A 13443-nucleotide genomic window follows, 5' to 3' on the forward strand; every position below is an offset into this window, starting at 1 on the left:
CCTGTAGTTTGTGTAAAGATGAAAACTATATCTTATTCGAAAGGTAATAAAGCAAGCCTTCCAACGGTTTACAGATTATTACAAATATACCTAAAGGAAGGAACAGGAAAAATTAAATTTATTATATCCTGAAACAATCACTAGAAAAAAAAAAAAAAAAAACGTGGAAATAAACTATAACGAGGATGTTAAAAAAGATTCACGTTGGCATGTAAAGTAGTCGAGAAACAAATCATAATGTAGTTGTATGCCGGTAAAAACAATGTTGCTTGGGACTTGCGACTGTTTATTTTAATAACGTTATTTATAAGAATTTATGACAATAATAATTTACTTAATTGCAATAGTAATTAATTTACAATAATAGTATCATGGGTATCTTATTAATAGTATAAAAAAATGGTGAAGGACAAAAATATAGTATGTTCAAAAATAGAAAGGTAGTGAAAATATAACTGGGCGCAGTTTTTGCGATGCAGTAGACAAGCAAATTCAGTAAAAGAAGATGCAGTAGATATCAAACAGAAGCGTAATATTGGGATTTCCGATGTAATTTATGGTGTGTGATCAAAGGTTTCCAAAAGTACCACCATAATATTCGATGCATTTGGTAGTACGTGTCATTAAATGTCTTGTTACCAGTCTGATGTCTTCTATGTGCTCCTTGCTGGTAGTGAATGCCTGGACCAGCCCCACAAACGAAAATCCATAGGTATTGGATCGGCCAGGTGGCTAGTTAACTGGTCCTTCCCGACCGATCCAGTGATTTGGAAATTTATGATTAAAATATTGACGCTCAACATGGGTAGCGTGAGATAGTGCTGCATCATGCTGGTATGTTAATAACAACCTAGTTTGAAGAGAAGGACATTCTCTAACAGTCCTGGTAAGTCATTGCGTAGGAAGTTCAGGTAGGCTTCACGCTGAGGCAGGAAAAAGGGACCACAATCTTTTGTTAATTTGTTAACACTATTAATCTCATGGTGTCACAGAGTACGCCGAGCAATGTCCCAGCATGAGAGGTTTCTGAGGTACCCATTTTTTGTATAATTTTTAAAAACTTTCTGTTCCGTTAGAAAATACGCAATTCATTGAAAGTAAGATGATAAATATCCAGCTCAGGAAAGGTGTTAGTTATGTTCAAAATTAATTTCAAAGGGTTGAGCTGTTTTTCCTTTATTATGTAACAATATTAAGTTTGTATTTATAATATAGATATACATTATTGGCATTCTTTAAATTGAAATTTCATTCAAACTCCTTTTGCCGATAGCATTTGACTGCTTAATGAACTGGTAGAACAAATACCTTGTATATGGAATCCGAAATTACAAGCTATTAGTCGCCACTAAACTAATCCGCGAAATTTTTATCTTAGGAAACTAAACCCACAATGTGGACGGATGTATAATTTGGAATAGAATGGGAATATCCTTCCAGGATCTAACATTTTTGCATGAGAGTCGTTTATACATTTTGTGTGTTACTGTTATTATTACTGAAGCACGTAAAATAGAATTTCTACTGTTCGTTGAGACGTAGATTTGCGTGTGTATGAATTTTCCTAAGTAATCTTGTAAAAATTCCGTAACTTTGAGTACAAGTTTTCCATGCTTCTGAATCGTACCTGTTTTCTGGAATTGAAATAATGAAACTGACATCAACCAGGATGATTGCACATGATCATAGGTGTAAACAGCCAGATGACAATAACTTGATGATTGAGATGATGAAGTCATTGGAAACTATTAGTTCATCTGAAAATTCAATATAGTGTTCATGTTTATCTGGAACAGTTTATTTAGAATACATGATTTCTGGCTATTCTCTTTACTTGACTGTATAACGATATGTAATACGATTTTTTTTCTTTAACTTCTGTTTCGTACTCTATCAGCATTCAAGCCATGGTAATTGTATTATATAATGTGTATTTTATTATAAAGATTTCAGATGAAGCGAAAAGGTTATTTTGCACTGAGACATTAACTATAAAAGAACAAGCTTTTAACTTTGCCTGGTGGAACTGAAGAATCATTAGTCAGGATGCTTGGTATCGAAATTCATATCTGGGGACGCCCGATTAGGAAGCGCCAACAGTAACCACTAACCTACGTTCGGTAAGTAAATGTGATCAAATTGTATTTCTGCAATAAATTTTGTAAAATGTTTATTATTTTCATGAAGGAAAAGGATGATTTTCTTCTTACTTGGATTGAGAACTACTTCTATCACACTCCAACAACCAATAGTGTACATCCATTATTTCTGTCCATTTTCTACGTATTACTTGCATATACTATTCGAAGTAAATATTTTCTTAAGTTTTATTGTAGTAACTTTTAACTGAAATTTCAAATATTTAAAAAGTTTCCCTTTCAGGTTATGACAATGATTAGAAATGAAGTTTCCTGTGTTTGTAAAATTCTTGATAATTTTCACATTTTTAAAGACATAATTCTCAATTACGGCATTTGTATATATTCAAATAAACTAAAATAAACGGTACGGGTCACTGCACTAAACTTTCTAGCTCCAATTCTTTAAAATACATCATATGCTGTAGTTATTAATTAATAAAACATGTTCTTGTGAATTATAAACAAAATTATAAAGACATTTTCGGAGAACTTCACCGAAAGAGAATTCATCCCGAGAAGAAAACTAAGCCTTGTATATTTTTCAATATGAAAAAAACTTATGCCATATGTTAGGGTTATTAATTGAAAAATTTGTTTATAAAGTAATAATAAAATCGCATGAGTGATATTTTACGAAATTATCAATAAATCTCACCTCAAGTGTTAACTACCTCTTGTGGATATTCTCACGGATGTGATTTATGCAACATTATAAGAATAATAAACATTTATGTAATTGACCAAAATCGCCTGAGTCGTTTTCGATAAAGTAGTCTGAAAAGAAACATCCTCAAGAGTGAACTACCACTTTTGATTTTTTTTTTCGTAAGGAATAATCTATACATTATTGTTATTAATGAATAATGAAATATTTATTTATGAAATATGATCTAAACAACTTGAGACATTTTTGAGAAAATCGCCCGAACAAAAACTCCCCAAGAATAAACTACCTTAGTGCATTTTTAAGGATAAATGAGTTATACGTGTAGAATAGTATAAGCTTATTAAATACTGTATTTATCCGTGAAATGTTAAGAAAATTGCATGAGTCGTTTCTCAGAAAATCATCCTAAAAAAAAAAAAAAAAAAAACCTCACTTCCAAGAATAAACTACCCCTCGTAATTTTTTTTCAGGACAAGTGAGTTATGCCATATTATTAGGTTATTAATGAAATATTTAATTACGTAATATAAACAAAATTACATGAGCCGTTTTTGACAGTATTGTCCGAAAATAAAACCTAACTCCAAGGAATAGACTATACGGCGTACTTTTTTTTTTTTTAGGACAAATGAGCTATGGAATATTGTCATATTAATACTAAAATATGTATTTTATGTTGAATGAACAAAATTGCATGAATCACTCTTGGGCAAATCGTTGTAAGAAAACTCATCCCCAGAATTAACTACTCTTTCTCGATTCTTTCCAGAGAAATGACCAGGAAAATTTACTCCAGACAACCACATTTTTTTTTAAAATTAATTTATAAAACATAAATAAAATCGTTAAAGCATTTTTTGAGAAAAATTGTCTTTTTTTAAAAAAAAATTTTACCCTTACGTACGTAAACTACTATTATTTTTAGCGGGTAGGAAGAAAATAAAAAAAAATCTTGGAGGATCATATAAAAACCTTAAGCTTAAAATTTTGTTGAGATATGTTGAACGGTATGGCCTCTAGGTGAGTACATCAGGATAAACAGAGGGACAGATTTAAAAAAAAAAATCACTTTTGTGGTATCTGTGGGCCATTAAACGTGTAAATCTGATGAAATCTCGGAATTCGACTTTTCATGGTCACCATCCTTTCTTCTCTCCTTTCGTCGCTGGAAAATACAAATGAAGCGTATAATATTAAGAAACATTTTTCGAACAAACGATAGTTTTTTTTTTTAACCCTAATGGCAAGATGATAATTTAAAAAATGTTTATTGTATACCATTGGTTCTCAAACTTTCCGATAACGTTGATCCCCTATTCATTCGGAAAGTGATCTGCGGACCCTCTTGCATGCTATCTGAAATTTCACATGGTATTAAAATATATATACTAATTAGAATTACCATTGACAAGAAAAAGTTCAAGAAAAATAATGCAATAAGTAATTTATTCTAAAGATACATGATTGTTTTCTAAGGAACGAAATTTCAATTAAAAATCCCACAGCAATTTTCAACTTTTTTTTTTTTTTTTTTTTAAGGAATCCACTTGATAAGCAATGTCCTCAAATGTGGAGTCACTAATGTGAGAATTGAAATTGCATTGAAATCTGGAAAGTTTTGTCACCATCAATCTTAGGTCCGATTCCACATTAAGATGATTTCGCTTTAAGGTTTTAATAGTGCAAAGAGCAGAAAAGGTCTGCTCACATAAGTAAGGCTAGTTCTAGACGGAAGCGTTTATCGTAGCATTTCTTGTAGTGGATGGGCTGCCAAAAATCTCGTATAATATTTTATGGCATCAAAAGTACATGGTGCTTTTAAATGATAGAATTTTGATAAGCATCTTGTCGTGACGTACCAAACAAATCACTGGAGAAGAGCGCATTTATGGTTCCGAAACTAAAAACAGAGATTTCAAAGCCCTTTGTCGCATATGCTTATTATGATACAACGGACTTTTCACTTTGTACAAACAAGGATGCTCCTCATATTTTTCAATCAGCATAATAATAGCATCCCTACTCCAAATCATTTTTCTTTTCTACATTTCAATTTCCCACACAAAATGAAGAGCATGGATATTTGGCACAAACTCTTTCGCTTCCTTTTAACACACCGCGGCGCTGCAATCGGACCAGAAATGCTGGGGAAAATGCTACGAAATAGAGCAGGTTCTATCAACAAGAAATGCCATAGGATATGCCATGGCATGGGAAATGCTATAGCATTTGTTACTTTACACGGTATGATATCAATGATGCGATTTTTATTACGAGAAATGCTACGATAAATGTTTCCGTCTAAAACTAGTATAAATGGTAGGGAAAGGCATCAAACGTTGCAATGCCTTTTTAGACAACTATTCATACTCACGCAATCAAAAACTACAAAGTTCATTTTCTTTGAAAACTTTTTCCCATGAAGTATCGCAGGATAGTTCCAATAGCTGTTCTGGTTCTGTGTTAGAGAGATTCATACCTTGTATGTCATGGATTTTTACATTAGTGAAAGGAGTTTCAATTCAACCATTACCAGGTTGTGGGACAGGAAAATATTCTCGAAATCTTGGAGCTAATGCTCCCAGGTGTCCTACAAGTGTTCTGTGCGTTTCAGCAGAGAGTTTTTCACCTGAAGAATCAATGAAATCCTTAGCACTGGAAATGATGAATAGTTCATTCTTTTGTACTCGTACTGCCTACAGATGCAGTTTCTTAATCTTAAAAATGCTTCTTGCATAACAGCTGTGCGTTCCATTTTATTACATCACATTTCAATTTTTATGCCTCGTGGACCCCCTGGCTAGGTCCCGAAGACCCCACTTTGAGAACCACTGTTGTAGACTATGAGACTTGAATTGCTTATCACTAAGAAAGCGAAGCAACTCAGTTACACGCTAACTACTCTATGAAGATGAGTTGTAGTTTTCCTACTTGCTAAAAGTACTCGTATATATGCAAATCGCTAACACAGAATATCACTATTTTGTGGCTTATTTCTATTTAGTCCTTTGTTTGCGTATCAAATTATTAATACCTGTGCATGTTAGGACTGACTGTGCCATATGTATAATAACTAAAAAGATTTACTTTGTGTTTCTAACAAAGTATAAAATTCCCTCTCTCTTTGGAAATTAAAATTTGGAGGTGAAAACTTCAGAGATTTCTTTTGTAATTCTAGTTGGATTAGAATTTAGATTTCCTTTTTAGATTTTTTTTTTTCAAAAATGTTGAATATTCGAACATTCACAAGATGAATATTAGATTGTTAAGTTTCAAATCATCATCTCATTTTTAATAACTCTTACATAATCTTGCACTCTTTGGACATTAATCTTGAATTGTCGAAAAAAAATTAACATCAAACGATGCTCCCTCATACCCGTTTTTACTTTTGAGCGACAATAGAAAAGAGGAAAGTATGGTGATCATTAAAAGAAAAAAATCAAATTCCAGATTTCAGCGGATTTACACGTTTTATGACCCCTACATACCAAAAAAACTCATTTTTGGATATCTGGTCATCTGTTCATCGGTGCGGTCGTCCCGATTTTAAGATGTTTACCCCATTTTACAGGCCATACTGTTCAACATATCGAGACCAAATTTAAAATTATAAGATTTATTAGGACCGTGTTTTAAGTTTTCTGCCTATCCTCAAAAATAAGGGTAGTTTACTGTAAAGAGAAAATAAAAAAAAAAAAATATTTTCTCGAAAATGATTCTAACGAGTTTTCTTTCTTCATATTTCATAAATCAATGTTCCACTAACAATCCTATAATATGGCATAAGTTAATTTTCTAAGAAAATCCAGAACAGGTAGTTTATTTTTTGAAGTGAGCTTTTTTCGGACGATTTTCTCAAGAAGGACGCAGGCGATTTTATTTATACTTGATAAATAACTTGACGATATAGTATATTTCATTTGCCCCGAAAAAATCGACAAGTGATAGTTTATTCTTGGGATGGGCTACTTTCGGTCAATTTCCTCAAAAACATATTCGGACGATTTTAGTCATATTTTATAGATAAATATTTCGTTAATAACCAGTCACATGACATAACTCATTTATTCCTTTTAAAAACTCTTACGCAGAGTAGTTTATTCTTGAGGCTGAGGTTTTCTCGAACGAAGTTTTATGTAGGCCCCAAATGTGATTTTGTTCGTATTTCGTAAATAAATGCTGCAGCATAACATGATTTAGTTTAAGAAATTGTAGAGACAAAGTTTAGTGCGGTTGTTCGGACTTTTTAATTTTATTTATTGCATTAATAATAACAACAAACTGTATAAAATCAAGTAAACAAAATAATTAACGATGGTAACCAGTTGGATTGTAGAACAAGAATTTTAGGAATGATCCAAAAAGTAGATTAAAAAATTCCGATCTTGGCCATAGTTTTTGGATCAGGGGCCACAACATTATTGAACCGGCCTCTAAATTGTTTTCGTATTTTCTCGGACTAAACACATCATACTGAGTTAAGTGATAGTTTTGGTTTGGCTACACTAGCTATATGTAGTTCTTCAGATATAAGGCGTACAAGAAAATTTTAAATTGAAATATATTGGATCTTAGATCAGGGGCCACAAAATTTTTGAACGCCCCTAAATCGAGTTTTCGTATTTTCTACAGAATAAGCACATCATGCTGAGTTAACTGATAGTTTAGGTGTGAATACACTATATGCAGTTCTGCAGATATGAAGCATAGAAAAATTTTTTTGATTGAAATGTATTGGATCTTTTGATGCATTTTTGGATCAGGTGCTATAAAATTTTTGAACGGCTCCTGAATAGAGTTTTCGTATTTTCTACGAACTAAGCACATCATACTGACAAGGAACGGACATGAACGTGTCATCCGAACATCCGAATCAAACCTAGTCCATTCGATAAACATAAAGAAAGATATGTTCATGCACAAGAAATTAGGCGTCATGGATAACAGAGTAAGACCCTGGAGCCCACTAACTCTGTGTGAACGTCACATTATCTGTGTTATAAGATGATTTGCATATTCAAATTTTTCGTGAAATTATGAATAATATTTTAATTTAATTAGGAATTTGCATATAAAGAATGTTGAGATTTAAATAATTACCAGCGGGAGCAGATAACTTTTATTAATATTTCTATGTATAGTTATGGTTTATTGTGTTATGTAAATGAATAGTAATGAACAACAGGGCAGGACTTAAGTGAGAAGCAATAAGAATTTGATATTACTTAATATTAACGTATAAGAAGATAGCGAATTTTGTATTTTGATATGCTAGTGTGCATGGATAGAGGCAGAGAGAGCTTCCCAGAGAAAAAAAAAAAAAAACTCAAAGAAAGCAGGTGTACTTAACGGAGCGTTGGACACCCAAGTTGAGAAGAATTTTGAAATCAATATAACCATCTGAATAAGGATAGAAAACCTATGAGATTCAGATTTTGCTTAGAGGTAGTACTAGTTGAATTTCTTAGTGTTGTTATAGGGAGTAGCATACACTATCACTACCGAGACACAAATCCTGCAGATACAATACTTGAAAAATCATAAAATTTTTAGCATGTCTACGAGAGAAATCCTAATACAAAGAGGTGTTATTTTTTTTAAACACGCCCATTTTTAGCGTGTTCGACTGGCGAAGCGTCACTTTGCCAACGGAACTTTCTCAGAGAAAGAAAAGTTGACTATTTTAAAATTATTGGCAAGTCCACTTGAACTAGAGGGGAAGCCGTCTAGAACGGTGTTTGTAATGGTTCCATGACATCCGCTAGATGTCTCTGTAAAAATATAGTTATCGTCTGCACCGCTGATATGATTTGAATGATAATATGTGTTATGTTATGTAAATAAACTTTCTGGGTGTTCCCATAGTATTAGACATATGTAGTTCGATATATATATTTTGTTTTGTCTAATTGGCTTGTACTAAAACCAGTTTAGGCCTAGTTTGTGGTTGTGGAAGGTATGCAGGGAGACGAACACATACCGTTTTTTTTTTTTTTTTTTTTTAAACATAACCGAGAAGGCAATACTGTTGCAAAGAGAAAAGCGACCTTCCAATCAGTCATATTATGTTGTTTATCATGTGTCAGGCTACTTCAGCCTTATCTAAAGTCAATTTAATTTATTAGCATTCTGCATAGTTCATTTAATTTGTTTAATTAACACCATTAATTTGTTCAGAAGCCAAATCCTTCAATGCATCCGCTTTTTGTAATTCATCATATTCAATGTCACTTGTTCAAGTAGCTCCTGGTGTCGCCGATAGATGGTGTCACCTGACAAAGGTGTTTAAGTAAACATGTCAAGTGACAGAGTTTAAATAATGTTGGTGTTTGTGTTAATATTTTTCGTAATTACGGCACAGTGTGTGTGCATAACAGATACTAAATTGAAGCTTGATTATTAAGCAAGTGAACAAACATAGTGACAGACAACGATGTCATTGAAGTGATAAACAAAGTGGAAAAGAACATGAACAAGTGTGTTTTTTTTAAGTTATGTAGGTCACTGGAAACTCGCAAGTGAGGGAGGCACCCTCACCCCTATTCCAGTGGAGCGGGCTACTTTGGTTCGGCCCAACCCTGCAGTTGAAAGAAACAATGAAACTGCAAAGGAATATAACTGTACAGGGGACAACCAGAGAGTTAGTGATTGTTAAATCGCGAGACAGTGCAGATCTAAGTACTGCTAGTCGTAAGAGTGTTGACCGTAAGCCTTTTTGGAACTCTGATCATTCAGAGATGTGTGTACTAGAATAGTGCATTAGTTACACACTGATATTCTGTGCGTGTGTGCCGTAGAATGGGCAATCATAACTAGTTTACTTTCAGTATTTCCACGTTTTTTTCTCCGGACTAACATTCACGTGGTGGAATGGGAGAGTTGGAGATACCGATTATATATATATTTAAAAGTATGTTTTCTCAAGAGTGATATGAGACAAAGTGCGACATATATCACCATTTACTAGTGGGAAGAGACAAAACCTTTACATCATATTTCGTAAAGTGCTTCGCACCAGTATCAATTTTGTACCATGTTTACGTCACACGCTATATCACTTGTTCACGCCACTAACAGTGAAATTGAAAGCGAATAACTTTCTTAGTGAAGAAAAAGCATTGCCGTGTTCAGTAGGAAATCTCCAATGCTATCATATAGTATAGTTTAAGTAAAACCCATTAAATACAAGAACTGAGCTATTTTTGCTTGTATTAAGTAGGCGGGTTTTGTGCAAGAGAACGTTATGAGAACTTTCATCAAACACCCAATGTATTTTATCGTTGTATCACACCAAGGACTACCCAGTTGAACCGCCTCTGGTGTCTACTGAAATTCCATAGCAGAGGAAACCCTGACGGTTAGCGGAACCTAGGAAGAGGATGGTCCACAACTTTGGAAGAAACTCGACCCAGAAGCGCATTCAATCGTGAAACTAGAGACACTTCAAGAAAGAAGAGTGCGGCGTGAGGAAAACAAAAGTGCACAAACAGTATTAATTGAGAGCTCGAAGTGTGAGAAAGAAATATTAAAAGAAATATTTTTTTTTCTTTTTTTTCAGGTCTCTTAGCCAGACCACGCGCGCGAGTGCTTTTGTAAATATAATTTCTGTGTGCTCTGGAATTACGAAAGTGGTGCATTAAATCAGGATTACCACTGGAATGTTGACTTCTGTTATTGTAGCAGTTGGCCGCAAGGTAATGTGTTACCCTTCTTTTGTCTTTCTTGTTTGCTTTTCAGGCCGGAAGCTGGGTCTATTAGTGGATCGTAATTGCGATGAACATATTGTGGGTATCTTTCGCATACAGGATGGGTGTTAAAACCATGTGAACCTGTAAATTAGAGTGTCATGCCTAACAGGAATCTTATATTTTTCTTTTCAAAATTTTAACTTTTATTCATTCTAAGACTCTACCGACTGACTAAATTCACTAAATTAACTTTGTGGCAGGAGGTTACAGTAATTTAAAGTCAATATCAGTTTAAATATTAAGATTCCTCCCACATTTGCATTTTTGCATATTAATGATTTTAGTAATTTATTCAGATTATGCAAACTCACAATCCTCCGCTCACAAAGAACTTGGCGCCCAGCGTGGGGCACGACACACACACCATCCTGGATGTTTGTTTTGTTTTTAGAGATGTCCCTTGCTAAATTTTGCTTTTAATATTAAATTGTGGCAAGAGAATTAAAGTAAAGTCTTGTTTTCTTTTTCATTTTCGATTCAGTAAAGAATGTTGCCACAAGAAATGAAAGATACCCAACGTTTTTACGATATTTAGTGCAAGCCAGACGCGGGTAGCAGTAGATGTGTTTTTTCTTTCAGGTTGTCGCGCTGCCATCCAGAAAGTTTATTATTTCTGTGTATATTATTGTTGTGTTATATGCATTTATTTTGTTGAAGTGTATTGCCAAATTTAAACCTTTTTGGAGGGGAATAACATTTAGCGAATCAAGTTTAGGCATATTAGAGAACCTAGTTACTTATTTAGAGTTCATAATCACTTGATGGTAGTAACGCGAAGTCAAGCTAGAGCGATGGAAGGCTTTGTAGGCGACAACATTATTGACGATCAATTTGCGCAAATAATTGAATTTCCATCGGAGTCTCAGGACACCGGAAGCGATTCAGTAGGAAATGTAAACACCTCTCTCCAGGAAGTAGTTCCGCCTGGAGAAGGTACAGTTAGTAATGAGAGGGCTAATGAATCGGAGCAGGTTAGGGAACCGGTTCCTAGTACCTCAGCGCAAGTCACATCGGTATCTGACCCGTGTCTCGCGTCATTAGTAAATATGATAAAGGAAATGGCTGAAAAACAAGAAAGAACGTTATTAGAGATTTCAGAAAAACAAGAGAAATCATTAAATGACATTTCGAATAAGCTTGAGAATCAAGAAAAGAAGTTAGAGAATCAGGAAAAGAAACAAGAGAAAACACTGTTAGAAATTTCAAGTAAATTAGAAACCCAAGAAAAGAGGCATGAAAAAACGTTATCGGAGTTAGCAAGTAGGCAGGAGAACGCTAGCAGAACCATGCTAGAGAAGTTGGAGGCTGTTGAAAAACAGATCACTGACAGTTTCCGGCGTGAAATGATGCAAAACGTGACAGAGCTAGAGGCCAGGATCGATTCCTCAGCGGAAGCTCTGGAATCTAAGATAACAGCATCCTGCCAGGAACTAAAATCATCAGTTGAGGCAACCGAGAATAAAATTAGTGAATTAGAGGCTCACACCGAAAGCAGGATAGGCGAGATATCCGAGGTCCTTGGTTCGGATCTCGCTCAGGTCTCTCGAGATGTCAACCATTTACGTGGTGACATGGAGAGAGTGGGGGAGAATGTAGCCGCCGTTTCTACGGAAATTGACAGGGTAAAAGCTACAGTAGATAGTTCAGTGGGCCACTTACAATCTAAGTTGCGTAGAGCAGAACTGAGATGGGAGGAACAGCTGGAACTGTTAAAGGAGTCGGTGCGAGAAAACAGTTCCAGTTGTCAAAACACAGCCTCTGTCTCGCATGAGAGAATTGAATCACCGGTCGCTGGACCGAGCCATGCGGGACAGTTCCCTGAGCTTCCCAGGCGTGAGAACTCAGACGAGCAGGCTGCCCCTCCCCCTCCAAACATAAACAACGTCAGCAGTAGCAATAGTAGTGTTGCGAATTGCCAGGTAGCGTCAGCCTTAGGGCTGTTACATCGAGATCTGTCACTTCCCTTTTTTACAGGAGTTGAATCAGAAATACAGGCCCATAACTTTCTAGTAGAGCTAGATAATTATTTCGATTTAACGGGTGTACCAGAAGAGAGACGGTTGACCTTCTCCTCTCACTGCTTCCGCGGCATCTCACGCCAGTGGATGCAGGTGACTTTGAAGAAATGCGCTAATTACCAAGACCTCGTTAGACATTTCAAGAACGCCTATCTTAGCGAGGAGAAACTTGCTAATCTCCGTGCCTCTATTTTGACGTCACGCTTCGAGACACGGGGAAGCAAGAAGCCGACAGAATACTTGTTGGAATTACTGCATACCAACAGTATTCTCGACCCCCCATTACCGCCCCAGGTACTTTTGCGAGTTCTTCCACGGCAATTGCCTTTCTCCATCTATAGATGTATTGTGTCATCTAAACCACGATCTATAGATGAATTGTTGAACATTGTTGGTGAGCTTCAGTCCACTTACCAGCCACCAAGTAATAACAACAGTAGGAGGGGAATAAACACACTGTCTGTAGAGGAAGAAGAAGATGTAGGACGATCTCCCCCCCCCCCACGAAACAGTAGGCCGAGTAACCCCACCAGAGACAGGAGGTTCCACAGGGACAATGGGCCTTATTATAATAGGGGTTCACGAAGAGGCAATGGAAGCAGAAATAACAATAATAGTGGCAATTGGCGTTCGAGAAATTCCAATGGTCAGGAGCGTGACACTGGAGATTCTCGAACGAGAAATCAGGGAAATCGAGGACAACGACGTGGAAGGAATAGGGGTCGTGCCACAAACTCGCAATAATAATAATAGAAATAGTGACTATGCTGCGGAGGTTAATGAGCTCCGAGTTCATAATGATAGGACTGAGCAGTCCACGAGACAAGTCTCGTCTCGTCTCGTGGGAATTCACGTGCGAATAGCCC

The 13443-nt window shown here is 35.5% G+C and overlaps 1 protein-coding gene across 1 annotated transcript in view; it reads left to right on the forward strand.

The window, feature by feature from the left end:
• Window positions 1–1969: 1969 nt before the first annotated feature.
• LOC145694745 (phytanoyl-CoA dioxygenase, peroxisomal-like) overlaps window positions 1970–13443 on the forward strand; it is a 70890-nt gene continuing 59416 nt past the window's right edge. The window contains exon 1 of the mRNA XM_081771355.1: window positions 1970–2120. The gene's annotated coding sequence lies outside the window, so the exon portion shown is untranslated. The remainder of the gene's footprint in view (window positions 2121–13443) is intronic.

The sequence above is a fragment of the Thermobia domestica genome, chromosome 9 (assembly GCF_964235325.1).
Source record: "Thermobia domestica chromosome 9, izTheDome1.hap1.1, whole genome shotgun sequence".
Classification (NCBI taxonomy): domain Eukaryota; kingdom Metazoa; phylum Arthropoda; class Insecta; order Zygentoma; family Lepismatidae; genus Thermobia; species Thermobia domestica.